At 34.9% G+C, this 27,290-nt stretch overlaps 1 protein-coding gene across 1 annotated transcript in view; it reads left to right on the top strand.

Annotated features, from left to right (window-relative positions):
• Nucleotides 1–636: 636 nt before the first annotated feature.
• LOC106623219 (uncharacterized) overlaps nt 637–27,290 on the top strand; it is a 112,526-nt gene continuing 85,872 nt past the window's right edge. Inside the window, exon 1 of the mRNA XM_014243039.3 lies at nt 637–1,395. The gene's annotated coding sequence lies outside the window, so the exon portion shown is untranslated. The remainder of the gene's footprint in view (nt 1,396–27,290) is intronic.

Below are 27,290 nucleotides of genomic sequence, written 5' to 3'. Positions count from 1 at the left end.
ATAAACTCTACGACCTAACCTAACCTTTACATTCCAATGCACGATTTTATAGAAATATTTTAGTCTAGAAATAATAATTTCTGTGCAGAGTAGTGATATTGGTCTCGGCGCCACCTATCGAGCAAATTTTTGGGTGATATTATGACATTAAATAACAGTATCGGTCTTAAGAATCCTATGAGTTTCTTTTAATAGTGTTGAAGGCAAAAAAAGTCTTTTGGTTTTAGTTCCGCTGGTTAACTGCTTTGGGGTTTTGCAGGTAATAAGCATACGCAACTTAATGGAATCGGTTTTAGTTTAGCAGAATAATATTACGATTTGAAAAAAATCTGCTGGAAAATCTTAGGTTATTTTATCGGTTTGTCAGATATTTAATTCTGAGCATTATAAAGTAATATGTTCTGCATCCGACAAGTGCGCAGCCCAATTTAATCCTGCTGCCTACGCTGTGATTCCCCAAGAACTTACTTCTTATCAATACATCGCATCACAAACACACACATGCCCACCAGCGGTTCTTAGCCGTGCGATGTTGGAAAGCTATTTATATTGGACATTTACCACACCAATTGGTACTTGGACCACTGCGGTCGCAGAAGTGCACAATCCTCCAGTTAACACGTGCCCACCAGGTTGAATGCATCGCACGTGAGGCGATCGCCGTCGTCGTTTCTTAACTTTCACTTTTGTATAGTGGGCTCGTGGAACTGCCTTGTATATGGAGTATGCAGCCGGTATGTTAAAACTCACCACACGCACGTACGTAGAATTGTCGAGCGTTGAGGGCGACGAGCGGGATGCCGCCAATGGCAGACGCATGTGTGGTGGTTAAGCGTGGTATTTTGCTGGTGTCAAGACGGTCAATCGTTTGAATTTAGTTCGTTGAAAGGCGCGTCGCGATGCAGTTGTGTTCCAAAGTCGCAAAAATGGCATTCAGCAAACAAACAAAATGATAAGCAAACAGTGCATTGGTGTGGGTCAGACAGTTAACATTTAAATTGTAGTGAGCTGGGCGTTTCTTACAAAATTTTGGATTAAAATTTAATAAATGGTTAAATAAAATATATTTAAATTAAATACTTAAATTCCGGGTAAAATTCTGTCAGTGCAGTGCTTCAAACTTGGAAGTGTGTGCTTGCTTACCAATACTTCTGTGCGTTAATAATAGAAATTACCAAAAAAATTATAGCGAAATTTCATTTTAAAAAATTATTAAAAATATAATAATTAATAGTTTGGTAAAAAGTGTAGTTTAAAAATATAGTATAAATTTTCACTGGCGTCAAAACAAAATTTATCAGTGTGACAACAATAAAAATAAAATGAATTTATAAACAAGAAATCCATATTTCAGTGTGTCACTCAGAAACTTAAATTCTAACTTTTCTAAAATAAGTGAGTATCTCAAAATTGCTTAAAAAATATCTTTACTTACAAAATCGTATTTAAAAAGTTTTGAACAAAGTACAATGACAATGAGAATTTGTCTATTATGTAATATCTAGCAATAAGCCCTTATTTAACTTATTCTCGGACGAGTGTCATGTTATAACACACCATGCATGATGAAAGACGACGAATCTATTATATATGTTCTGTAGGGGTGTTTGAGTGCTCCTCTGAAAATTTCGTGCAAATTTCCAAAATTCCCGCCGAAAGTGTGTCCAGGTCCCTCAAATTTTAAGGTTCAAACAACAGCAATAAAACAAACAAACTGAATATTTTGTTGATAACGTTTGTTGAAAATGATCTCCTGGTGGCCGATATAAAGTTAGGCCCTTTTGTCTGAGAGAAGTTAATATGATCGGAGTTTGGAAACCGTACCTTCATGAAGTTTGTGTTGTGCTATATGATGGCAGAAGTTGTGGTTGTGGTAAAACTTTGTTAGTTCAAAAGCTGTACAAATGATACTTACAATTAGGATTAAGGGTAACCTAAATATTACCTTACTCGCAATAAAGATTTCAGCAATATTCTCACCCTTACTTTTTATGTTTTCACTATTTCTTTCTTATAGCTTAAATGGCATCGTTATCTTACTTTTCTGACCTCTTTTGTGAGAGAATTTTCGTATTTTAAGCAGTATTAAATATAACCATTGTTAGAGATATGAGTTATGCTCACATAACAGTAATAGTTGGCGAGATGCACTATTTCAAATTTGAGTGATATAGCTTGCGGAGTTCTGGACATTTATGGACGTGGTACAGTAGCGCCCCTAGCATTTTTCACATTTGCAATAATATTTAACAAACAACAATTTGTTATGAGAAATAGAGTGGTTCTCAATCACTACTGCTAATTAGTTCACGTTTTAATTTTTTTTGCAAAAAAAATACCTATTACTCACATTGGACAATGATTGCATAAAATATTCAATTATTGTAGCATTTTTGAGCTTTGTTTAGAAATCATTAGAATTCTTGTATTATTTTCTTGCTCTGCGTAATATAACTGAGCAATTGTTGTTTTTTTTAATGCAAAATGAGCAAGTAAACTAATATTTAAAATTTTCGTTTAATTAATGCTAGCAAAATATTTAAATTTATTATTCCGTTTGTTGTTTAAAGAGAGAGAATGATTTTGTATTAATTGCCTAAGTATATGAAGAAAGACTAGAAGGGTGACATGGCTTTAAATGTCGACTTAATAACAGTAACGTAAGAGAAAGTAGCTGGGAAAGGTTGCATTCGAAATGAATTTAGGCAAAAGTGATCAACATATAAATAAATTTTAGGATTACTTTTTTTTTGTTTCATCCTCAGGAATATATACATATACTGGTACTTACAAATGATATCTATAAAAAACCTTATTTATTTAAAATTCATTAAATTAAAAATATGCTACTCGTTTTATAATTTTTTCAAGATATACAATAGATGTTTAACTTTTTAACTTTCCAATAACAACAGATTTCTGATACAAACAATGCCAATAAAAGTTGGAAACTATCAAAAAAAAAATTTTTCTGTTTTTCTCTGAAATGAGTAGGATCATCTTGGAAAAATTTAAATTCTTTGTTTCATGACATACTTTCGAAAAATTGTTCTCAAACATTTTCACACTTTTAAATGCAGATTGATCATTGCATCCCTATGTACGTGTAAACGCCTTCTACTTTGTGAGTCATTTTACGTGGTGAATAAAACACTTCATCCTTTACATAATAGCTTAAAACTTCAGCTCATTCCATAAGTTAAGGTTCTATATGCTTTGAGGACCAGGTCTTCTAGAAACGTTGGGAATTCTTCAATTAATTTTTCTTCAATTTTTAAAAATATTACGAAAAAAAGCTTTTCTCGTTTTTTGAGAAATTAAAATGTCCATATTTCAGATTGGAGTCAGCCAGTATTCTCTCTTCTGCTGAAAAGATTTGCCTTTATAGTTAATTTTTCATTGGCGTTCTCTTCTTTTCCATTAGCACTTCGTCTGTCAAGCAGTGTTGACTCACTCTCGGAAAGTTGTTCGAGTGTAAACAATATTAAGTATTACAGTCTCGCATGATAAGAAGAAATACACGCGAATCGGAAAGTTTGAATCAATTATTGCAGAATGCATTTAATAGATTGTAAAATATTGACTTTTACTACATTTGAATTAATTATAAGTTGAAGTGTGGGTTAGTAACGAATTTACTACAGCTAATACAGGCAAACGAGACACATGCATACAACTCTCCGACCACTTTTTATGATTGGCGCTGTTTGGCTATGCAAATTTATGAGTTGATTGCAAAATGTATATTGGTGTGTTCATGTCTCTGCAGAGAAGAGCAAATACATTGAAATATATACTACATAATATATGTGTATCATACCACTGTTATGTATGCAGAAATGTTTCTAAATACCAACACACATACAAGAACTGCTTGAAATAGCATCGGAGTACGAGTACTCCGCCTGCTGCGGCTGATATATGAACTCTCTCATCACCCGGGGGTGGCGAACATGCCTTACGACATCATTTCCGCTATGCCAGCTTCCGCTTTAAATTTCGCTTTCTGCCACATTTTATGACTTTGTGAGTAGAAAATCTCACAGCCATTAGCGGCGGCAATATCAACGGAGGAATGGCGGCATTTGACTCCGTTAGCAAATGCGTTAAGATGTTACCTTTGGTGGGGCTTTTACTTCTACTTGAATACGCCGTAAATTATACCTGAGCGCTCATTTCATGGCGATATGAACAAGTCGAAAGTTAATTTCGGGCCGGTTTGATGCGGAACGCGTGCCTGCAGCGTGTGGTGGGGGCAGCGTAATGAAGTTGTGCACATGAATTTATGTTCTAAGAAGCGAAAAAAGAACGTTGCAATGAAAGCGAAACTGGTGACCATCGTTTTCACCTGAAATGAAATGTTTAAAATCGCTGTGCTTTTGTGGCGGTGTGTGAGTGTGTGCGTGCGCCATTCTTCATGCCATCTCATCGGCAACGCAAAGGATTCCCGAATTTATTATATTTCTTAACGGCAGCGTGGCAACTTTATGACCAACCAGCCTTTAATTTATTTCATTTTCAGTAAGATTAAATTGAATGTAAAGATAATAACTGTAATACTGTTCTTGTTGTTGTTGTTACTTGGTTTTTGTATGTTGCCTGAAAGCCGGAATTTAAATTTTGTTTGTTTTTAATTTCCGATTTCTCTTATATAAACATTGTATGTGCGTAGGTGTGTATTTGCCTTTTTGAATGTGTGTGTGTGTGTGTGTGTGTTTTGATATTAAATATTCATGCATTGCATGTATGTAATGTATTTAAATAAACTATTCACACAATATTGAAATTCTGATTGAATGGGCAATAAATTTAAATATGTTAACATATTTATAGAACAATTGTTTAATCCACCAGTGTTCACCCACACTAAAGTGTTATTTAGTGATATACTAACAATTGTGCTCGCTCTGGAAACTGCTACTGTACATATATAGTTCTTCGATTTTTGTTGTTAGCAATGTTGTTCGTTGCCTGCCCATTCAGTCGAGTGTATCACCGAGTCCCGATATCTATCACAGAAGAAAATAAAATGAATTCCAAGTACCTCTGAGCGTTTAACTAAGTATATTCAAAAAATATATATTCATTCATCATATCATTCATTTGCTTTTTTGCTGAAGTTTAGGCTAATGTTTAGGTTCTTAGACATATATAAATTTATCGAAGATAATTTTTAAACTAAAAGTGTTCTTTGCCTTTCTAAGATTAAGATATGTGATAAGTAGAGACCCTGGTTTCTATATACCAAATTATATTAGCGTGTTAAGTAATGTCAATTTTGGAGAAATTTCCGAAGATCTCCCCAATCGTGGCCATGACAGAAACTAGGTACGTATGTAGTTTAAGTAGTTTGTTTATCTTAGAGTCACACACAGTTTCAAACATTGGTTAATTTCATCGCACTAGAGAGAGAACTTAAATAAATACAGTAGATTAAGTAAGACTTAATCTTTTTTTCTGACATAACTAAGGAGCTGTGATGCTTTTGAAACGGCTATTTAAAATAAAAAAACGAGCAGAAGCTATTAGTATGTCATACCTGAATATGACTCCATTCGGCAAGGCGTCAACAATTATAAATGGTAACGGATGATTTATTATCTAACATCTAACTCTGGTAGAATCAGAATGAAAATAAACTAAAGGGGATGTAGAGTTACGCTCTTTACCAAAGACAGCACCAAACGGTTTTAAGAATTCGAAACACCAACATTTCTCTTATAACTTCTGGTAGAAAAAGACAACCAGAGAGTGGACAACATAGTCCAGCTGCGATATCTGTTACAAGGTATCTCGATTGTAATATTATTAAATAATTTTTCTAACAATATAAGAACATCGCTTGAGCAGCGAGCAATCCTAGAGAGATTTATGAAAGCCAGTGAAATTGCTCTATATGCGCTCTAATTAGTTATGTGTATTGTATAAATCTAAGTAGTTTTATATGCCACATATTTGCCACCAGTTGTTATGGTTGAATATTCCATTGAGACTTTACAACACTCAACTATACTGCCGTTATTGCTGTGCTCAATTGTTATCAGTTGCAATGCGCCACAATTTCTACTTGATTTGCATATTTTAAGGGGCGATTCGAAGTGAAAATTTCATTACTTCCCATAATTTTTAAAGTGCAGCATATTCCTTTTCTACCGTTATTAGTTAAAGGTACATACGCATTTTACGAGACAAAAGAAGGTGCAGACGAAAAGCTGCGCCTAAAAGCCTCTGTAAAAGAGCGCAAATAAATGTAAAAATACTATGAAAATATGAAAAGCTGGTTGTAAGGTGGGAAACGGCGATGCATTTTACCACTAACGGGAGGCAAGACGATATGATGGTGTTGCGCTTGACAGGTTGGATGCTAATTTGATGAGAGCAGACGCGCGTCAGTGCCACAGGCCAAAGGTAAGGCGAAAGGCAGAAGGAAAAAAGAGAAAAGAACAGTAATACAATATAACAAATGGAGAAACACATTAAGACAGGACAACGAAAAACAAGCTCCGTTTTTGCTGTGCGCCGCCTGCGTGAATGTGGATAGTTAAAAGAAATTTATGTAGTACATCCACAAGCAGCCATTTACCCACACACACACACATCCGCTCGTCAACGCGGCAGACAGACTGACTTTGCTTACTAACAGCGCGCTTTCTTCAAATATTAATTTTATTAATAACTTTTATTAAATTACCATAATTTATTCTTTTGTTTCTTTCAGCAGTGGCAGCACAGCTGAGGGCGTTTGCGCCTTGAACTATGCCTTGCTTTGTTTGAAATTGCACGAGCGCTATGAGTGAAAGTGAAAATGCCTGCAACTGTGAGTTGGTGTGCATGTGTGTGTGTGCGTGCGGCAGCTGCTCACCCCACGTGCGAATGTACTTGATATTCTCATGTAATAATTTTCACTGAGATATAAAAAAAAATTATGTTTTACTACAGAGCAAAGTATCTGTGCATTTTACGCACCAACACATACACATGCATGTTTGTGTGTGTGCATATAAACCAAAAAATTATAATATATATAAACCAAATAAATATGTTGTGTTGATAAAAGTGTAATTTCTTTGTGCAAACGCTTTAGAGCTGCTACTGAATTCCACAAGGTCATAGAATTTCAAGATGTTATTCGAGCAGGAAGCCAAACAGGGCGTCGTGCTCTCCTGGCTACTTTTCTGCGTGCTCGCTCGGTCTTCTGGCAGCATTATCACATAATTTGTGTGTGTGTGTTTTTTTGGGTCTGTCGGCCTGTCAGTCTGGCTGAGTTCTTGGCATGTTGGTGCCGCTGATGTTTGCTGTTGTTGATTGCCGCCAAGTGGTAATTTAATATTTCCCAACAACGCTGGTAGCATTCTAAAACAAATGATCAGCACACACACGCGCGCCTGTATTATGTGCTGTAACGGATATTGACCGGATATTTGTGCTAAAGAGATTAGACACCAGCAAACCAAATGGGACGTAATTGAAGCTGCTTAATTTGCCTTCCGGTGAAATATGGAAATAATTAATAATTTAATTCATGCTAATTTGCCAACATTTTACGTACAGCTGTGCTGAGTAAGAAAACATTGAGATCAAGAATACTACATTTTTATGAAAGCTGCATTTTGAGACGTTTAAATGCACCTGATCACTTATGTACCTTGGAGCAGCAGATGCCTCATTTTCTTACCTTTCAACACTTTTTTGCAGTTATAATTGTCGAAATGGCTTACTGTGATTACGGCTCCTGCACTACAACTTTCCAAAATGGTCATACTATCCGTAGGATATAGGCCGGGGAACTTGCTAAGCTTCTATCAGCCGGTAGCACATTTTCTTCGTTCCCTTTCAGCCCATCGTGTTCCCTTCTATTAGGCCTCATCGGGGAAAATTTGTTAACTTATTGTTACCACTTTGGCAATGCTAAAGTTTTCGCCAGGTGTCGCTATAATCGAGCTTTAACCGCGCGTCGTTTCTGTGGTCCGATTTAGCTCATATTTAAGGTATTGACAAGAAAAAGAGAAGGACTTATAGGTATTTCAGTTGCCTTCTTTTGGTTTACTGGTATGTGTATTTGAATAATTCGTGTATACTGAAAGACATCCACAAACCTTACTGCTACTAGGCTTACATGTATTTAATTATGCATTAAAGTGTATGTGCCTCTACATGTGTGTGCACATTATTCAATTTACACAAGGCTAGCTCATACTTGTAAGTTAATTTGCATGTGTGTCTTAAGGTTTTTAAGGAGGCAGCTGCATTTAATGTTACATTTATGTTCTTTGTACGACATCGACATTTTTAAGTTTACAGCAAGATGTCTGCGCCCAAAATTTGTAGTTGTGTCTGTGCGCTCGAAAATTAAGACTATTTGGAAATTTAATAACAGTTTCTGATATTAACACGCTTTTAAGGGCTCTGTGATGCTGGCACTACAACTTTGTAAGGTCTGTCGTGAGCTGGAACTGAAGTGTGAATATTTCGTGAAATCCTGCTGTTGTCTGTCAGCTAATTGTTATAAATTATAAAAGAAATTACAATTATTATATAAGAAAAGCGTGAATATATTAGGAAATTCTATTGTTGGCACGAATATTGAATTACATTCATATACTTACCCATACACATTTATTCTTGATTATTAATTAGCTGTAAACCATGTACTCAGGAATAAAAGGGATAAAAATTAGGGTTTGTGCCCTTTTAGTTTGTGCACTCACTTAGTGTATAGTCTCAAATTTAATTTATCATAGAAATGTTTTAAAATTCCTCAAATTTTATTATTGTTGTTCAGTCGGTCTACAGTGGAAGGTGACATTGTGTCACATATCTAAATTTTCGAAAATCGTCCAGTAATGAGAACTTGTCAATATATCATATATTAATTTTTTTTGTTAAACGCACTGGCTATTATTTAGCTAATGGTTTATGCACGTGAATGATCTGCAATGTTGTCAATGTAGTCGACTCGTTACCTGAGATGGTTGAGTATACTTGGTCTTTAGATGCTGAGGTGAAGTTTAATTTCGTTAGACCGACTTGCTTTATTCAGATTTTTCGGTGTGACCACAAAAAAGTCAGACGGTTGCCAAGTGTTTGAAATTTAAAGTGAAGATATGATAATTGAAAGGTTAAAAAATATAAAAAAGTATTAAGTAGTAGTAAAAAATATGATTAAGTAAGGAAAAAATTGAATAATTTCAAATTTAAAAAAATACTGAAAAACAAATGAGATTTCTTGATGATGATTAATGATTGATGCACATAACTTCTTTTAATTGTCGAAAAATTTCTAATATTTCCAAGTCTCCTTACAGAATTCCATGTTTATGACGCATTCCGGGCTGTTTCATTGTATTCATAATTAAACTATGTTTTGCCTCTTTGACCCTTGTTTGTTGCAGTTTGTCAATTAGGTAAATGCAATTTTGCACATGCAACGGAAGCATTTATGCTAAATGAACATGCGAATTAATTTCATTAATTTATTTGCCCATCATACAATATACAAGTGAAAATGTCTTATACATCTGAATTAATTTTGCTTAGTCGGTGATACAGTTGCGTTGTAACGTGGTAATGACAACCGCTCTTGCTCTTTCACAAAGTATTTTCATGAGTATAAATTTGCTATCACTTGTAAGCCAGAAACAGCGCTGTGTGATTTTGTAAAATATTTGCAATATAGGAAATTATGGACTTGTTAGTGAATTCCCCAACACAACCGTCTATTCGAAGGAGCTTGTCGTGCAGCTAGCTCCTTTTAGAGTTGAAATGAAAATGTAAACGAGCATATAAAAGCCGCGAAACGTTGAAGAAATTACACTACGTATTGCTATACGGGTCGCTATAAAAATGCTGCGCAAAAGCTAAAACTAGTCGAACAGTTGGAGAGCACGAACGAGTACAAGACAGGCAACAGCTTTAATTAACTGGTTAATTGCTGTGAAAAACTTTTCGCAATGCGTTTCGACAGTTAACAAGTGTACGAACGAGTTTTTTATATTTCCAAAACTTTACTCATCGTTGTCGATGCTTTACGAGTGTGCCCCAGAATAGCTTTTTTATGACCCAGGAAATGACCCACCAATTTTCACATTTCTCTTCTACTCTGAAAATGCTTAAAATATGCTTTATTGAAATATAAATATATAATTTATTATTACTATCGCAGAACCGGTTTTTTAATTTGCATTTTTTACCCTATACTTTATACCCTATACATCCTTCGTCCAGTCATATACGAACACTTCGATAATTGGACTAATATTCCCCCATTTCCACCGCCCTTCATAAAATTCAGTTTTGGTGAGGGATGTATGTATGTACTTATATCGATATATACAAACATGTGTATGACTCAAGTCAACGCATTGTCAGATCAAGTGTAATTGTGTGCGTGGAGATGCTCAAAAATGTTGCCGTTAATTGGATTTTTCCTGTTCGCGTTTGTTTACGCAAATACTCGCTTAAGCAAAGAATTGCTGAGCGCTGTTAGTCTTGCTGTTCAGAAGTCATACAAATTGAATTCATTACTCAGTCACTTCAATAGCTATTTGGCGCATAATTAGCAACTAATTGATATTCATTCTGTTTGCGCCGCTGAAAATCGGAAATTCCCCAAAACAACAATACATAGTGCGAAAGCATCACAATGGCCTGTCGTCGCATCGTCAATCACTCCGCAAGCAACAACTGTCTAATCGTATCATTGTCTTAGCTGCTTGGCGGCCAGCGCCCAGCGCCCGGGGTGTGCTGACTAATTCGGCTCCTTAAGCTTTTAATCCTGCGCTGGCGACCAACGCAAATACTTTTTACGCTTCATTCATTTTAATATGCTCATTGCTGTTTTTTTTGTGCTGCCTAGGCGCTGACGCTCACACTACAGCAGTTTCAGCGCTGTCCTGCTGTTCATTAGTAAAAGTTGCGCATACGACCCGGCCAACTTCGCTTTCATCTTAAAGTCGTGCGAGATGGCATATTTGCAAATGAAATTGCTGGTTTTTATTTCATTTTCCTTTTTCTTTTCCTTTCCACTCTCCACTTTCTTAGTGTCGATAGGCGAGATTTTCTTGGAAACTAAGCCGTTATTCCAAAACATTGTGTATATGAACGATTACTTGCGTGCTTTTTCAACTCACCATTTTTAACGCTCAACATAGCTGCCGTTATTGTCATCCCTTCGACGTCACAATGCGGGTGGAAACGGCGTAACCGAAAACAAACAAACCAGAACAATTTGGTGGCAAAAGATTTTTAAATCGACGTGTATGTGTGTGTATGCGTAGACTTGTTTATCTTACCCGAAATTTGCTTTCTCATTTTCTAATGTAGTCGTGTGGGTATTGTATAAAGATATCTGCGGTTGTGTGTGTGCTAGAATTCGTTTTTAACATTCAACTCGGCTTCATACATTTCTGCTTAATCATCTTTTCTTTTATTATGTGAGTATTCACCGCCATTGTTGACTTTCTTCGGCAGTCATTGAGTGCGCTTGTATGTGGTGTGCCTTTGTGTCCTACACTGTGTGACAAATTCTTAGGTTAACAATATAAACTTTAGATGAGAAATACTCGTAGATTTGATCTATGGCTTGCTGGGGAAAACTTTTAATGCGTTAGGTGAAAGGAACCCGGACAATTTATACTCAATTAGTAAATTGGCAAACTTTCGATGTTCAAGAAAATATATATAAATATTTGATTAAAAAATAAATAATTAACAAAGTATACAGCTTTTACCAGAATTCCTTAACCTTGCAACTTTAGTTTGTGTGAATTGCTTAAATTTGGACAGTTATAATTGACGAGCCACCACTGTGCCATGTCATTTTATTTACGCTTATCTTCATTCACATTGTTTCGCAGATTTGTAGAGTGAAAAAAAATGAAATATGAAATCACAAACATATTTGCTTAATACACAATGGGATGGAAGGAGGAGAATGGAAGCGGGTCCAAATACTTGCTATTTGAAGAAGTAGTGTTGCTTATAAAGAGCTGAAGAATAAAAACTAAATATGCAGTAAAATATTAGCGCCAAACTTTTTCATTTCTCAGCTGTTTGAAAAAAATACAAAAGATATGCAAAATTTAGACAACATCATTCCTCTGTAAGAAATTGTGCTTTGCAATGCAGAAAAGAAACCAAACCGAACGGAATAAATGAAGGGATATTACGAAAATATGGTGTATGAGTAAGTGTGCGCATTTATTTTGTTTCAAGTTTCTCCTAGTTGTTATATATTTGCGCATATTTTTTGCGAACGCCGAGGCATACACAAAAGCTACGAAATTTTGTGGTGAGCAACAGCCAAAATCCGATGCCATTCCGTGCATTCTCCGCCTCCCCCGCCCGCAGCTGCACTTCAACGTTATGCTTCAGACATTGCCAGTTTCTTAGCGATGGTCTTAAAGTTTTCTTAAATAAACAGACAGTAAGAGTATGTGCAATTTAGTTTTAAGAGTTTTGCTATGAAAAAATTATGGCCTTTTGTAAAGTTAAAGCCAGTGGTGTTGTTGGGCAGCTGAATTGAAGCTAACTTAAAACAATTTTTTTGTCTCTATTGTTGCTATTGTTAGTTTATTGTTAATAAGTAATAATTTTATGGCTTAGACTTTCCAAAAACTTCGTCCTCATTTCATATTAGCTGCCAGTGTTTAAAGCTTCATTCGAACTTACGCACAGTCTCGGTATAAAAATTGAATTAATCCAGCTTTGATTGGCATCCAATTTTAAAGTAAAATTGGCTACTACGATCGCCCACAAGATACTTTATTTACAAGTCGCATAGTTTAAATGAGCTTTGTAAAGCACTGGCCAGTGGGTTTGGACGATCCTTGATTTTAGATTTACTATAGATAGTGCAAGATCTTTACGTATCAACCTCAAAATTGAAATCATTGAAAATTCTGTGATACGTCAATGGTTGCTGCAGATTTTTGATCGCGTTCCAGAAGACATTTTTTTTTAAGTTCAAGAAAGACACATTCTCCATACATTATCGAAAACTCAATTTTATCAATAAACACTACCGAACTGTTTTTTAATTTCATAAGTAAAGTAAGAAACTTCAACTAATGCTTTATCTTGGAACTGTTTTAGCATTTGCGAAGTTCTATATTGTATCAGAGCGAATTACTGCATGTTGTTTGAAAAGTTGTTTGGTCTCAGGAAGAAAAGCATCATTACCTCCAAATTTTTTTTCTCAAGTTGGTACATCTATCATGAGAACGCATGCAAACTTACAAGTCAATCTGTCAATTAATTCTTTGTTTACAAGCCATTTGAAGTTGACGTGTCAGAGTATTTTTTTAATATGGAAAAAATTGATTAGATTCTTTGTTTTGAAAGGCTTAAAAATAAAAAAAGGAAATTTATGAAGAATTGCACCTGCTCACAAAAGTGTTTTAACAATATAAAAATTCAACGAAAGTTGAATTGCTTAAGCATCCGCCGTATTCACCGGATTTGGCTCACAGCGATTACTACCTCTGCAGAAAACTGAAACAATTCTTTCGTGGAAAACGTTTTTCGTCAAATGAAGAAGCTATTACAGTAGACGGGTATTTTGCAGGGCTTCTGGAAAGTCATTATAGGGATGGCATAAAATTATTGGAGGATCATTGGAATAAGTGCATTGAAGTTACGGGATATTATGTGGTATCAAAAGATATATTTTGTATCAAAAACAGTATTATTTTATTTGGAGCGCAGAAATTTTTCAACCAACCTGTATTTGCTGCGTAGGTTACCAAGAAGTTATGCCTGTTAATATAGATATTTAAGCCTGCACAACTCAAATCCTTCTACCAGAACTTTTAGTGAATGGTTTTTGCTTTCTGCGATCGTATTTTACGACAACCGAATTCCCACATTTCAAAGCACTGCAGTTGCTGATTTTCATATAGAAAATCTGTTTTAATATTGTTCAAGTTTACAACAAGCCATTAATACATGCTACAAGTTATACCTTCTCAGGAGAAAGCCTCTCTACAATCCAACAATTCTACAAAGGAAATTGAAGGAAACATAAGCTTTCAACACCATTTTATTTCATTTTATTGGATTTTGTGAAATCTTGTTAATTTGTAAATACAACTTGCTCAATTTACTATGAACTGAATGTGCAGTAACCAGCTGTGTCCTGGTGTGTGTGTCTTGTAGCAATAATGCATTATGTAATTGGTTTTCCACTTCAGTACTTCTGCTGAATATCGACTGCACTACTTCCGCTTAAGTTGCGAAAAGTTTATGCAAAGGAGCGAATTGCCTTAATAAGGCGAGTGGCCTAGCGAAGTGCGTAAAGTGCGTGGCTAACTGCTGAGCACTAGCCAGTTCGAAATATATTTACGATAGTTTCTGGTATATCGGTCTTTACTCTTTCACCTCTGGCGATTTAGCTGTTACTAAGTGCTTTCTTCCAACAACCCACCGCAGTTGGTTTGCGGAGAACTCTGAAGAGTGGAGCTCTCAGTTTACAGAAACTCGGCCCAGCATCTTTGAACGAGACATGTTTTATTTGTGGTTATAAAATAAAAAGAATATTTACTACACTTGGCAGTTGCGTAATTACAAACTAAAGTATATTTCTCTTACAATTTTATTTTTGTTAATTCATGTGTACATTTTTACGGTTCAGGAGAAAAATTTAAATAGCTTTTGCAAGTATTTGCTCAGTTCAAGCTTACATAATATTTATGTATAATATACATATACCTTTGTATGTACATAGTATTTTGTAAGACAATACCATCGTAGGGGAGAACGGTGTCAGTGCTGCAAATTGGTTTTATATTTGTACAGTATGCTTTTTTCAAGACTTGTGTCTGTATTGATTTCAGTAAAATATCTGACAGGGCGCATATGCGTAGGAGCAGAATTTGCAATTTTATTGTTCGAATGTGCATAAATTTTATTCTGAATTTAGCAGAAATTTTTGTAAACACAAAATACCCATTGGCTTTAACTTCAGCTAGGGAGAAAATGTATTCAAATCTTTAACATTTGGGCAAATAAGAGTAGTTGTGATCTGATTCCTCAAGAAAGTTCAAATGATATCTAATTCGAATAATAACGTAAACTGCGAACGAATTCTTAAAATAAGTTTAAAGCGATATTTAAACTCGCTTTATGAGCAAATTTTGTGTCAATTAATTAATATAGAAAACTTGTTTGGCATCAGATTTCTGCCACGCCCACCTCCTGTGCAATTGAAACATCGATATTTTCATATATAACATTAAGGTTAGTTTAGTTTGGTGGTACAATACTTTTGGAGATGTTAAAGAAGTGAAAGAAGTTAAGAAGTATACTAATTTTTTATGTCTAGCTCTAACATTATGCCTGTTTCTAGCACCTTTAAGGACAAGGATTTCGATAGGCTTTACGCAAAATTTACGAAATTTTGGGTAAAATTCAACTTTTCTTAAAACGTCATTATTGTGTCAAGTTTTGATTTGTTTTTTTTTTCGACAGTAGGTCATACGAACTATATTTTCTAGTAGGTCGTGTGTAACTTAAAAGAATATTTAATTTATTTCTTTAATTGTACTGTTAAAACACAGACATTTTTTCTTTTAGTTCCTAAAAATCGCTTTTTTCGAGGCTATCACAATAGGTGTTCCCCTTTAATGAATTTATAGGTAAAAGGTATATAAATGTTGTGTTTAGAAACCAAATGAAATGAGATTCTCATCTCTCACCTTTCTGTTGCTCTTTGCTAAATTAAATACTGCAGTAAATTAAAAATTCTTTTTCAAATTTATATAAAAATGTAAGAAATCAATTGTTTTATATATTTCATGCTACATAATGTGATATTCCCGTTCTCACGACAGTTCGGCCAACGTATCCGAAACGGACCCGCATTTTTGAGGCGCTAAAGCCTGTCAACTCGGCAGCATTCATCTAAATTACTTCATAGATATTCTATGCCGCTTCAACAACAATAATAATAATATTGTAGCTGCGAGAACATATAGTTACCGTTGTCCGATTTTGCTTTAGTTCACCATGAACTCTTTACTCCTTGTAGAAAATGTTGTGGACAGTAAACAAAAGAGAATTTTGACTCCGAAATTAATAGAAAGAACTTAAAGGGACACAGAAATGTTTAAAGTTCAAGATCAAGTCAAGAATTCTAAGAAGTCATTTACTGCACAAAACGTACATTTCTTTAGTTTTTTCTTAATTAGTTTTGGATTCTGTGGAAATTCGAAATAGAAATTCTGGAAATTTCATTTGTAAACGTCTTACAAATAATGAGAACGAATTATAAAACACATTCACAGTCCTCTGTAATAAGCACGTGTTAGTTGTTGTTGACATCTGATTTTGTGCCTTTACTTTATATATATATATATATATTGTCAATGACTTTAAAGTTGGTTTAAAAAAAAAAATAATAATTTGTTTCAATTAACCGCAATGTGAAATAGAAATGGGGAAATCAAGGAAGGTCCCACAAACATCAAATAAAAGAGGAAATTATGCTCCTTGTATGTGACCCAAATAAACTTGTGAAATGTCGTAAACAAGCATAAATAATTGAACGAGTGAATGAGTGGATGCAGTTTGAGTGAGTGTGGGTGTTTGTATGTGTGCACACAACAAAAACATAATCAACAAAATAATAGCTATTAAGATAAAGTCGAAATATTCGGGCAGCGCAGAAATAAAGATAAGGAAGCCTTGTCAAAAAAAAACAAAAAGGGAACCAGCAGAGAAACGCGCGAGGCGGAAAATAAACAGATGATTAAACATACGCACTGCGGTCACATTGTGTCCCAGTCACGCGCGTCCGCATGGCGACACGGAGGCACACACCCACACACGTAAATGTGCAGTTCCGTCACCAGCCATGTCCGATACGATAACCAAACAATGGCAAAAGTGGATAAAAAAAGGCAATAAAAATTCACTTAAATAACAACGTGATCCAGGCGATGTAACGAATTCGGAGAACTTATAAAAATTTTTCGGGGTGGGCTCGAGTGAGCCGCATGTGTGGCAGCGCAAAGGTGTAGCAAAAAAGAAAAATTCGTGCGATAATCAAATAAATTGAAAGCCGCTCAGGCGATCTGATCAAAAAGAGAGCAAAAAACAATAACAAAAAAAGGACAAAAGCAGGTGATGCTGTGTGGCAATTAGTTTGGATCGGTTGCCAATTTTTATAAGTTTTGAAGTTTTTTGCCTTTTTTATTTTTAAAGGTGATTGGTTGGCACTCGCTTTGTGTGCGGCTTTTATTCACTGGACTTCACCGAATAAAAAGAGAAAATTAAAATTATCTTTGCAGTGGCTTGAGCGTTTTCTGATGGTTGTTCAACTTTTAAGCCGATTTTATGGCAATCATTGCATTTACGCGCTACAACAACAACACTCTAACTACTTGTTTTTGCACAAGGCCTGGTGAACTGCGGAGAGGCTCGAAACCTTTTGTAGGAAGGGGAAAAAAAAATAAAGTAATATTAATGTAATAACATCGCCAAAGTCGTTTGCTGATATTCTAATTATAATATCAGTATTTTGTAAGCGCATTTCTGTATTTCTGCTTACTTGTGTGGGCGGCGCGGGATGTCTGAAAAACTCGAAAGTAGATTTGCCATTCTATTTCAAAATAGAATGCTTCTTTACAATTATATCGCTGTGTATTTTTGCTTTTACTCCCACATACATTCTCTATCATTTGCCTAATCGGATTGCCAGGAAACTTGCAACGGTACTGCAACGAGGACGTCGGCAGAGCATTCGAGAGTCTTTGCTACTTTTAATTACACCAATTTATTTGACATGCCATTCACTGAAATTTAATTATACTAAATTGGATACGCATGTGTGCGTACGTGAAAGTCAATATAATCACCTCGAGAGTGATGGGAGGTTTTCAGGAAGAATTAATTATCGGAATCCTTTAATGCGATGAATTTAAAAGCTTATATAACGTTAGCTTTAAGTTAGACCCTCATTATTAAGCTTTAGATATATTGCTTTTACAGTACAGTTTTAAACGCCGTGTGGACCTAAGACTTTTTTTAATTCTTTAGCACAAAATGGATCGAACTCACTTTTATACTAAGAGTGTAATTTTTACCGTTATATGCATATGTGTTGACAGTTTTACTTATTCCGTTATACCTAAATGTAGAATTAATTAATAAGCCTATGCTACTCTATTTAGGCTCATTAATTAACTTACTTATATACAAATAACATTACAAAGTATAACAAAAAAGTATATAATTCAAAAGTTTAGTTAATTATTTATAACCTCCATCCATTTTTGTTTTCCAAGTAGCAAAAATTAAGCACATTAGTTGAAAAGACGAGTTTTAAAATAAATAATTGGCATTCATAGTATTTCTTTTCATGTCATAGTATATGTACTATGTATGTATAAAATAAATTAATTAGTAATTTAGTTAACACAAACAAAAATCGAACAGCACAAAACTTCACAAGTAGTCAGCAACAATCAGAGTTATGAGGCAGCAAGAATATGAAATATTTTTTGCTTTCATAGCAATTATCAATTAAATAATATTATAAAAATTCACACAACAAATTTTTTCTTACCAAATTTTCACTTCTTCAATTTAGTCATATAATTTTGATAACTGTTGCTCTATCGGTTTCGCAAAATAAAATTGAGAGATTTTGTAAAACTCTCAAAGTTTGCTAATTTGACACATGTAAAAAAGTCTGCGAACGTTTTGTTTCGTGTTTAGAAATGATAAAAATATTATTAGGGAATTTCGCTTTTCATAATTCAGCGCTTTTGAAGTGATTTGCGTAGAAGCAATTGGACAAAAACTTAAAAAAAATGTTTTCATCGATATAGTAAGCGAGGTGAAAAAGCGTCAAATGTCCATTTTGAATTCAAAATATAAATATTCGATTAAAACTGGTTTGCATAAGTTTTATTTACTTACTTTGAAAGTATGACATAGTAAGGCAGCTTGTTTAAAAAATTCAAACTGTTGTAGTGTTTTTAAATAATTGTGCAAAAATATTTTATTGACCAAAATTGAATTAAAACTCGTCTATCGATTGCATTAGAATTTTTTTAAAATAAAATTTGGATATAAATTTTTTTATAGAATTAGAGTTAAAGAAAAATGATCCGATGAGTATTACTATATTTTCTTATTAGGTGCTACAATTATGTTTGCTTAATTGTTGTTCCATTAGCTATTTGTTAGAAGAAGATGGCGCTTCCAAATATGAATATTCCCATACCTCAGCAGACTTGTCGACGCCAGGAAATAGTTTGTTCACAGCGACGCCTACAGTGAGAAGAAGAGTTTAATTGGATGATTGTTATTTACATACAAATGTACATTTGCATAAGGTTTGTCAGCTAGTTATACGCGCAAGTATGTGTGTTAGTAACTTCCTATACGGTAATGGGTACATACAAATGTACTTACATATGTATATGTGTAAATACAGAGAGTTGTATTGCGAGATGCGACAGATGGATGGAAATTTAAGATGATAGAAAAAAGTCCCACTTTAAAAAATACGTAAAGAACGATCATTGATTACTATAGTAATTTATTTGAAAATTCATATTGGAGCTTGAAGAAAGTTTGTCGAACCACATTCACATGCTCAATTTAAACTCATATTTTGACCGATATTTTAGGTAAAGGCGCTCTTATTAGGTATTTGGGTGCTAGAAATATTATTAGCCATCAAGCCATGATCCCAGCTTTTTCCAGCTTTTTGGCAATTATCTAACTTTATTGTTTTGGTTAACGACACTGCATAGTTGCCAAAGCTCTTAAATACTTATCTGCTGTGGTAAAATACACCTATCCAAATATATACATACACCTTCCTCGAGCAGCCGGACCATTTTTGCACGAATTTGCTTGCCAAGTGCTAAATAAATAATTGTACTTTTTAAATACAATTTTAAACTTTCATCATTTCCTTTTCAGATTAAACAGATTAGAAATTTCGTAAATGAAATTAAAACAGTTTTATTAACATTTTGTTGGGAAAGAATGGCGAGGAGCGTGTTTTAAGCAAGCCAGAGTTGTGGATAATGTTTCAATCGGCTCAACTTTTGCCATGTGCTGCCAACAACAACCGAACGAGCACAAATTGAACCGAACATACGTGTAAAGTTTGATAATAACTTTTGGTGAGAGTTGTGTTATTGTTTGGTCTTAGATGGCAAAATGAGTAACACGAATTAGCCAAATACGAGTACCACTCGTACGAGTCGTACGCATATATACACACACCTTATGTTGAAATTTCAAAAGCAGCAACAAACAAGCTTTTACACTCGGAATTAGCAGAAGGACGCTATGGAAAATAACATTGAATGTTTTTGTATTTATAACTGATTCGAATGAAATTCGAGTAAAGCACCGCGGTCAAGTCAGTGGCTTTGCCTTTATTAAAGTGAAATGTCAAACGAGCAGCTTTGCGAGAGTTAGCAGCGAATTCTGTCAAATGTTACAATTATTAAATGACCAGAGCGCTAGTTGGAGTATTGATTTCCACAAATTGCAAGAATAAAATAGCTTTCGGAAAGCAGTTGGACTAATCGGAACATAATAATATGATATTTGATATATGAGAAGACTTCATTGGTAATATATAATATCCAATATCACCCTTCAGAACCACCAAAAGTCAGAAACATCTTTTAGACGCTGTAGACTTCAGTAAAAGATCGAAGGGCTTACTAGCATTAACGATAATTATAGTTAAGCACTTAAAGGCACTTTATTGATTCACATTTCAGTTGGCAGGTTAATGGTTTGGACGATTAATTGGGTAATGGGTATAATTATTTTTACATTTATGATTAATGAGAACACAAAAGCGACAAATTTCGACACTCACCCCTATACACTTATTCGTGAGTGTGTGTAAGTAGTATAAAATTTACACTCTTCAACAAATTATTTATTTCTTTGTAACTTGTTTTTAACTTTTATTTACTAAAAGGTCGGATTAGTTTTGCTAAGTAACCTCTAACTGCGCAAAATATAATTAAAATGTTATATATTATTAAATTCTGTGGAACACCTGTACAAAGATACCGTTTGATGAAAATTATATAGGAAAATTCCAATAAAAATAATATGCAAATTTTTTCAAAAACACACATAAATATTGATTATCTTCAACTTACCTCCAGTAACTTTTACCAACTCCTTCACATGTGCTATCTAGCCCCCACTTGCCATGGGTAAGACAGTTTATATATGTACGTATGTAACCACAGTTGTAAATTATAAATATTCACTGGCATAATAACGGTGACACTTTAGCTAGGCCAACAACGCCAATAATATAGTATTTGTAAATTAATGAATACCTTTTAGTTGAGTAATTGGAATACCATTGCGAAAGCCTTGTCACAGCGGCTGTGATTTATGGTGGACACAAACAATTCATGCGGTCTAAGTTATGAGTAATTACGAAGTATTCTCATTAAAATTTAATGTCGCCAAAGTGTGGTTTAGGGCTTTTGTGTAGTCGTCATGCCACGCGTCCAACTACAAATTCAGAAACTGAAGGTGAAGCGAAACCTTTTGGCTGGCTTTGAGTACTTTTCGGCTGTATAACTATGGGGTACATTGTAAGTGTAGGTGAAAACGTTTGCCATTGCTTATTTAAAATACTATGATTTTTCTAATTTTGAGCGCATTACCGAAAATTTCATTGAACATGAACAGAGTAGATGTCTGCGTCTTAACTTTCTCTGACCATTTCAATTTGATTCCATTTGCTCCAATTGTTGTATTTCTATAGGCTCTTCTACGTACCAGTTTTACTTTTGAGAGCCATGATTTTAGAAAATCATTCTGACTGTGGAGGAACCGTAAGCGTACATAGAATCACTTCGAGTTAATTTGAGAAAAATGTATGCCGTAATCCCCTAGCAATTCAGAGAAGTACACAAGGGAAATTAATTTATCCCACAAAGCCGGGCACCACTTTCTATTGCTGGTTTTTTGTCGGATTTTTAAATTGTTATAGTTGAAACCGCAAGTATGAACAAATTTTTTTTTGCCAGAAATTAGACATCAATGATATAGTATTCAACATTTAACCTCACTCATTCCGTAAGCGTTCGTTTGGTCAGTATAGTCCTTAAGTATGGTGAGTAATCGAGCCGTCAGCCAACTCTATTTGCTATCTTTAACCAACTATAACATAAGCCGCTAGACAGATAATACCACAAACTGTGTTGAAAGTTTAGGATAATACAATATCTGGCTGTAACGCCATACGAGACAGAAGTATCTATGAAATTGCGCTTCAATAACACAAAATAAGAATTTACCGGATATTAAATTTTCGTCAGTTTTTCGAATTCTAAAATACTAACCTTCAAATGAGCCATCCTATTCTGGTTTAAGAATTGAAATCGTTTTTAATATTATACATATTATTTCAAATAAAACAAAGAAATTTACTATGGGAAATAATGCGCAATAATTTTATGGATATCTCCATTCGAACAAATGTAACCAACGTATTGTGAGCAAGGGCTTATTGAGAATTCATACACTTTGAAAATATGTTCGATTGTGGTGCAGAGTTTACGGCCTTTGTCTTAAATTAAATAACAATAAATCAAATCAGAAAAACAAGAGTGAGCGGTGCATTTATCCTCCACTTGGGTCATTTGTGGCCAATTATTTATTTGCTGTCTGGTTTGCTTTGTTCGAAACATTTGCAAATATACAATTTGGCAGTAATACCAGCTTATTTTGGGGCAGTTGCCCGACCGAGTTACACAATTTAAGCAATGCAGCACATCGTCCATAATGCTCCGGCAAAGTGACACCCACACACACAGACACAATCGCACACTCAGGCACGTGTATAATATGGAAGCCGAAGTGCATTAACACGTTGGTGCCAGCAATTGGTGGCTGGGCATGTGGCAGACGGTTTCAGACTATTATTTATTATGTTGCACACGCTTACGCATGCCAAATACCACATTTGTTTACTGGTAAATACGAAAATATTGTGCTTTTCATTAAGCTGACTATTGCCACTGGCTATGTTGTTCTTTTTATTGTTTATCTACATTTAGTTATGGGATTTTGTATCAAATGCGCTGAAATAGAACGCAAACTGATATTGATCAGCAGGAGGTTGGCGTGGTGGAGGCTGATTAAGTGCGAAAAATATTGCAGAAGAATAAAATATTGGTGTAACAGTAATTGACTTTGTTCCAAGTATTCGAATTTTTAGTATTATATAATGGATATTTTTTTTCAGTGAATTGTTGGCCGAAACAGCTTAGACTCTTTAAAGAAAGTGAAAGAAAATATGCTTGGGTGAGAGGAAAATAGATTTTTCAATGAATACATATTTTTAGCTTCCTAGAATATTGTGGCAAAGTGCGGTAGTTAGAAAGGTAAAGCAGACCTGAAAGGAATCTCGAATAAATAGGTGCATTCAGTTTACGAAACCCCACCGATGGAATTATCAAATCGCAATCTGATTTATTATTAATTGCTGTATAAGCAAACAATTCTTATTAATGTCCACTTAGTTTTCCTTCCCAACCCAAAACTCCGTTAAAGTTGCTTGTTTTCAAGGGCATCGATATTTTGTTTGCAATTAGATTAATATCTTCATCAAATGCGGAATAAACACACCTATACTTGCAGTTGCAAATACACACACACACGCATTGAGTGAAAACCAAACTAAAATCAATTTACTTCAATTAATGTTGCTCATACGTCCGCACCACCCATAGCACTCGCCCTGTGCTTGTCGTGTGGTGTCAGTAGCAGTTGCACAGAGTTAACTAATTGTGTGGCTAAGCAGGACTAAACCGAAGCGTCAGTATTTTGTTGGCGTGACAAATTACCATTCTGTTGACTTATTCGATTTTATTTACTTTTGCAGATGTATAAACACAACAACGAACACACACATACACATATCTATGCCTGTTTGTGTATGTGCGACCAAACCGAAGTAGCCGTGTACATTTGCTGGCGCTGTTTGGCCACTGGGCAGTAAGGCTATTTTATCTACTGTGGGCGTTTTGATTTCCACTTTGTTGATTGTTTGCCTTTTCGTATGCTTTTTGTTGTCTACTGATTCTTATTGTGCTTTTGTGTTTTAACTTTGGGTTTAGCTGCCAATTAAAGTTTGTTTTTCTGGTTGGTGAGTGCGGTCTTAGCGGTTAATAAATATTCTGAGAAAATATAATTCAATTGTGAATTAAATTCGATTCAATTCGGTTCAAAAACTTGCTTTTTATTGAATAAGCCGAAGAATGTGCTTCATTTTTGAGCATGTCCTGCCTGCGGTTTAAATTTTCAAGCCTTGCCGTTTATCATTCTGCTTCATAAATAATGTCATTGCGGTCATTCTAGTCATGAATCACATGTTCCGAGATATTTAATCATATTTATTGTCTTATTTAATAAGGGTAGAGATATTTTGCAGTTCATATTTTTAAACATAAATATAGATTTTATTCATTTTTAAGGTTGCCTATTTTAGAAATGGCATGATATGACTGTGAAAGAGTATATGCGTTAGTGAATAAATGAATTTTATTTATGCAAGTGTTATAATGTTGAATTTATTTGATACATTTTTGATTATAGCTTGTAAAAAGGTGGCAACTCCGCTCACAAATATTCTGAAAAGAAACATGCCGTAAGTCTGTTTAGTTTACGGTTATATACAAGTACGTACATAAATATTTTAAAATATTTTTTAAATCAATAAAAGTTTTATTAAAAAAAAGAACAAATATCCTCCAAGGCACTTTGGACTGATGCCCATATTGATAAAATTTGCTTGTCTTGTGGAAATTTATTATTTTCAAAATTGCAAACAGGTGGCAACCCTGTGCGGAAATATTTTGTACTGTCGATTTTTTTAGAACCCCTCAGCTTGCTTCACAATTATCGGTGTTTCTTTATTTTATAAATTTTTTTTTTAGAATTTTTTTAACAGTTGGCAATATTCTAACGTTAATTTGCTTTGGAACAACCCAGTATTAAACGGAAAAGTCAAAAAAAAAGAAACTAAAATCAGTTCGGACCTCACACTAGCGGGGCACTCTGTATGTTGTGAGCGTAGTGAATTTTCGTTGCGAAATTTCAAAAAGTTAAAAATAGAAAGAATAAGAGTTACCAACTCGCTTACACAAGCGTGTCTGCTCCCGTGCATTAGCGGTCGTTAACCTATCCGTATTTGATAAATGCGGTGTATTACCGTGCCTAATTGAGCAGATATTTATGCCAGAGAGTGTGTGAAAATAGCATTCCCGACATTTTCGGGCTCGGTCTACCAATTTCCTGCTCTCTTAGATTTTGTCGCTTCGCGTGTGGCCTGGCCCGCATTTCGGGGGTATTCAAGTGATTGCGTGTGTGCGTGGTAGTTGTAGTTGCATGTAATTTATGACGGTGTAAACATTTGAGCTATACCCGTGGGACATGTGAACTTTTGCTCCGCTGCATGGAGGGTGCTGACGGGGCCGTGGGTGCTGGTGCGCTGGCGCGGTCGTGCAATTCATGTGGCATGTAGCTTATAGCACTCGGCTGTCGCTGCCGGCATTGCCGCGGTCCAAGTGCAAATTGTAAATGTCATAATAAATTACAAGTTGTGGCTTTGATAAAATTTCAGCGCATTTAAAATGCTTTTTGATTGCTGCCTCATGACAAGTGCACCAAAAAGCGGGCATGTGTGTATATGAATGTGCGTTTATGTGTATGAAAGTTTAAAAGCCGCAAAGTTATATGTTACATTAATTGAATTAGTGATAATCACGCAAACTTTGTGCCCTGCTCTGACAAATATTAGTTTTAATTTTATTGATTTAATTAAGTTCGAATTAAAGTGTCGTTGCCACGCGTAAGCCTAATTGAACATTGTGTGCATGTGTCTGTGTCCACTCAAGGCCAGTTTGGGGTAAGTTAGAGAATGTATGAGAAATAGGTTAGAAATTGTCCCACTAATTATGGAAATTTCACGCATATTTGTAGATCAATAATGAAAGCTTTGTGTTTTGTTTAAAAATGTTCGAAGCTTTTTATATGTAACATAGTGTATATTCCTCGGCACTATTTGGGGCAGGTTTTACAAAAAGGCGCAAGCGGAATATATGAATAATATGAAAATTAATACAAAATGTAACCAAGCCATCTTGAAAAAGAACCAATGCTACTTTATCTAGAATATAAGGACTAGTTGAAAAACAATCCATTAGTCATGCATTGAATTGAAAATTTTATTTTGCGAACTTAGAATGTTTCGATTTGGATCAGATATGAATTGTTTTGTTCGATAAGTTGATACCATTTTCAAGGTTATTTCATAATGTCACTCTCATAAAAACCTTCATTTGATTTTCTAAAGCTTATCTTGAGGCAAATTCTTCACCGGCAAGATCAACACGCGGTAGATAGGAGCATCTAGTAATCATTTAGTGCCAGATCCGGACTATAAGGTGTATGCATAAGATAGTCTTAACTCCCGGAGCTTCTGAGGAGTCACTATCGATGTGTGGGGTCTGGTGTTGGTCTGTTATAATACACAATTCCTCTCCTATTGATCAAAGCTGACCACATTTGGGTGGTTCACTTATTGACAGTGCAAGCTCGATTTATGAGCTGGCTATAGAGGAGCGGTTCATAGATAATTCCTTACCAATCCAACCAAACACATAGCAAAACCTTCCTGACGACAATTCTGGCTTGACCACCGTTTGAGCTGGTGAGAAGTTTTTTCGTATGTAATCTTATCTATTCAATATTTTATGTTAAAAAGCACAAACCTTATTATAATGCTTTCATCTTCCCCGTTACTAATCACATACCAAGTAAAATGCAAATAAAATCGTTTTCTACGTTTTGATTGATCTGCGACCTTGAAAATCGGTCAATGCGTGTGACGAATTACGAAGACTTTGTAACAATAAATTGCCTAGCAAAATGTGACTTGCTGAGCTAACAGTTATAGAACTGCTATAAATATGGTTTCATTTATGTCGTTTCGTACCGCTTTACTGAAAAGTTACACCGGCCACACTGTTTTACAAAAACAAGTCTCCGAAAGAGACTTTTTACGTTGTCTTTTCTGTTTTCTCCCTTTCTTCAAATTAAGGATGAAAAGGGTGGTAAGGAAGACTTGATTGCCCAAATAAATATTATTTTCTGGGAGAACTCAACCACTTTGCACATACCCGAAAAAGTACCACCACTATTAATCATTCTTAAGTGACGTGTAAAATGCGAATTTTCAGGTAAATTACAGTTTTCTTCTTATTAATCACTAAAAGTTTCGC

Source organism: Bactrocera oleae, chromosome 4 (genome assembly GCF_042242935.1).
Source record: "Bactrocera oleae isolate idBacOlea1 chromosome 4, idBacOlea1, whole genome shotgun sequence".
Lineage (NCBI taxonomy): Eukaryota > Metazoa > Arthropoda > Insecta > Diptera > Tephritidae > Bactrocera > Bactrocera oleae.
The sequence above is the reverse complement of the archived record's forward strand: the minus strand, read 5'-3'. Positions and strand labels throughout refer to the sequence as shown.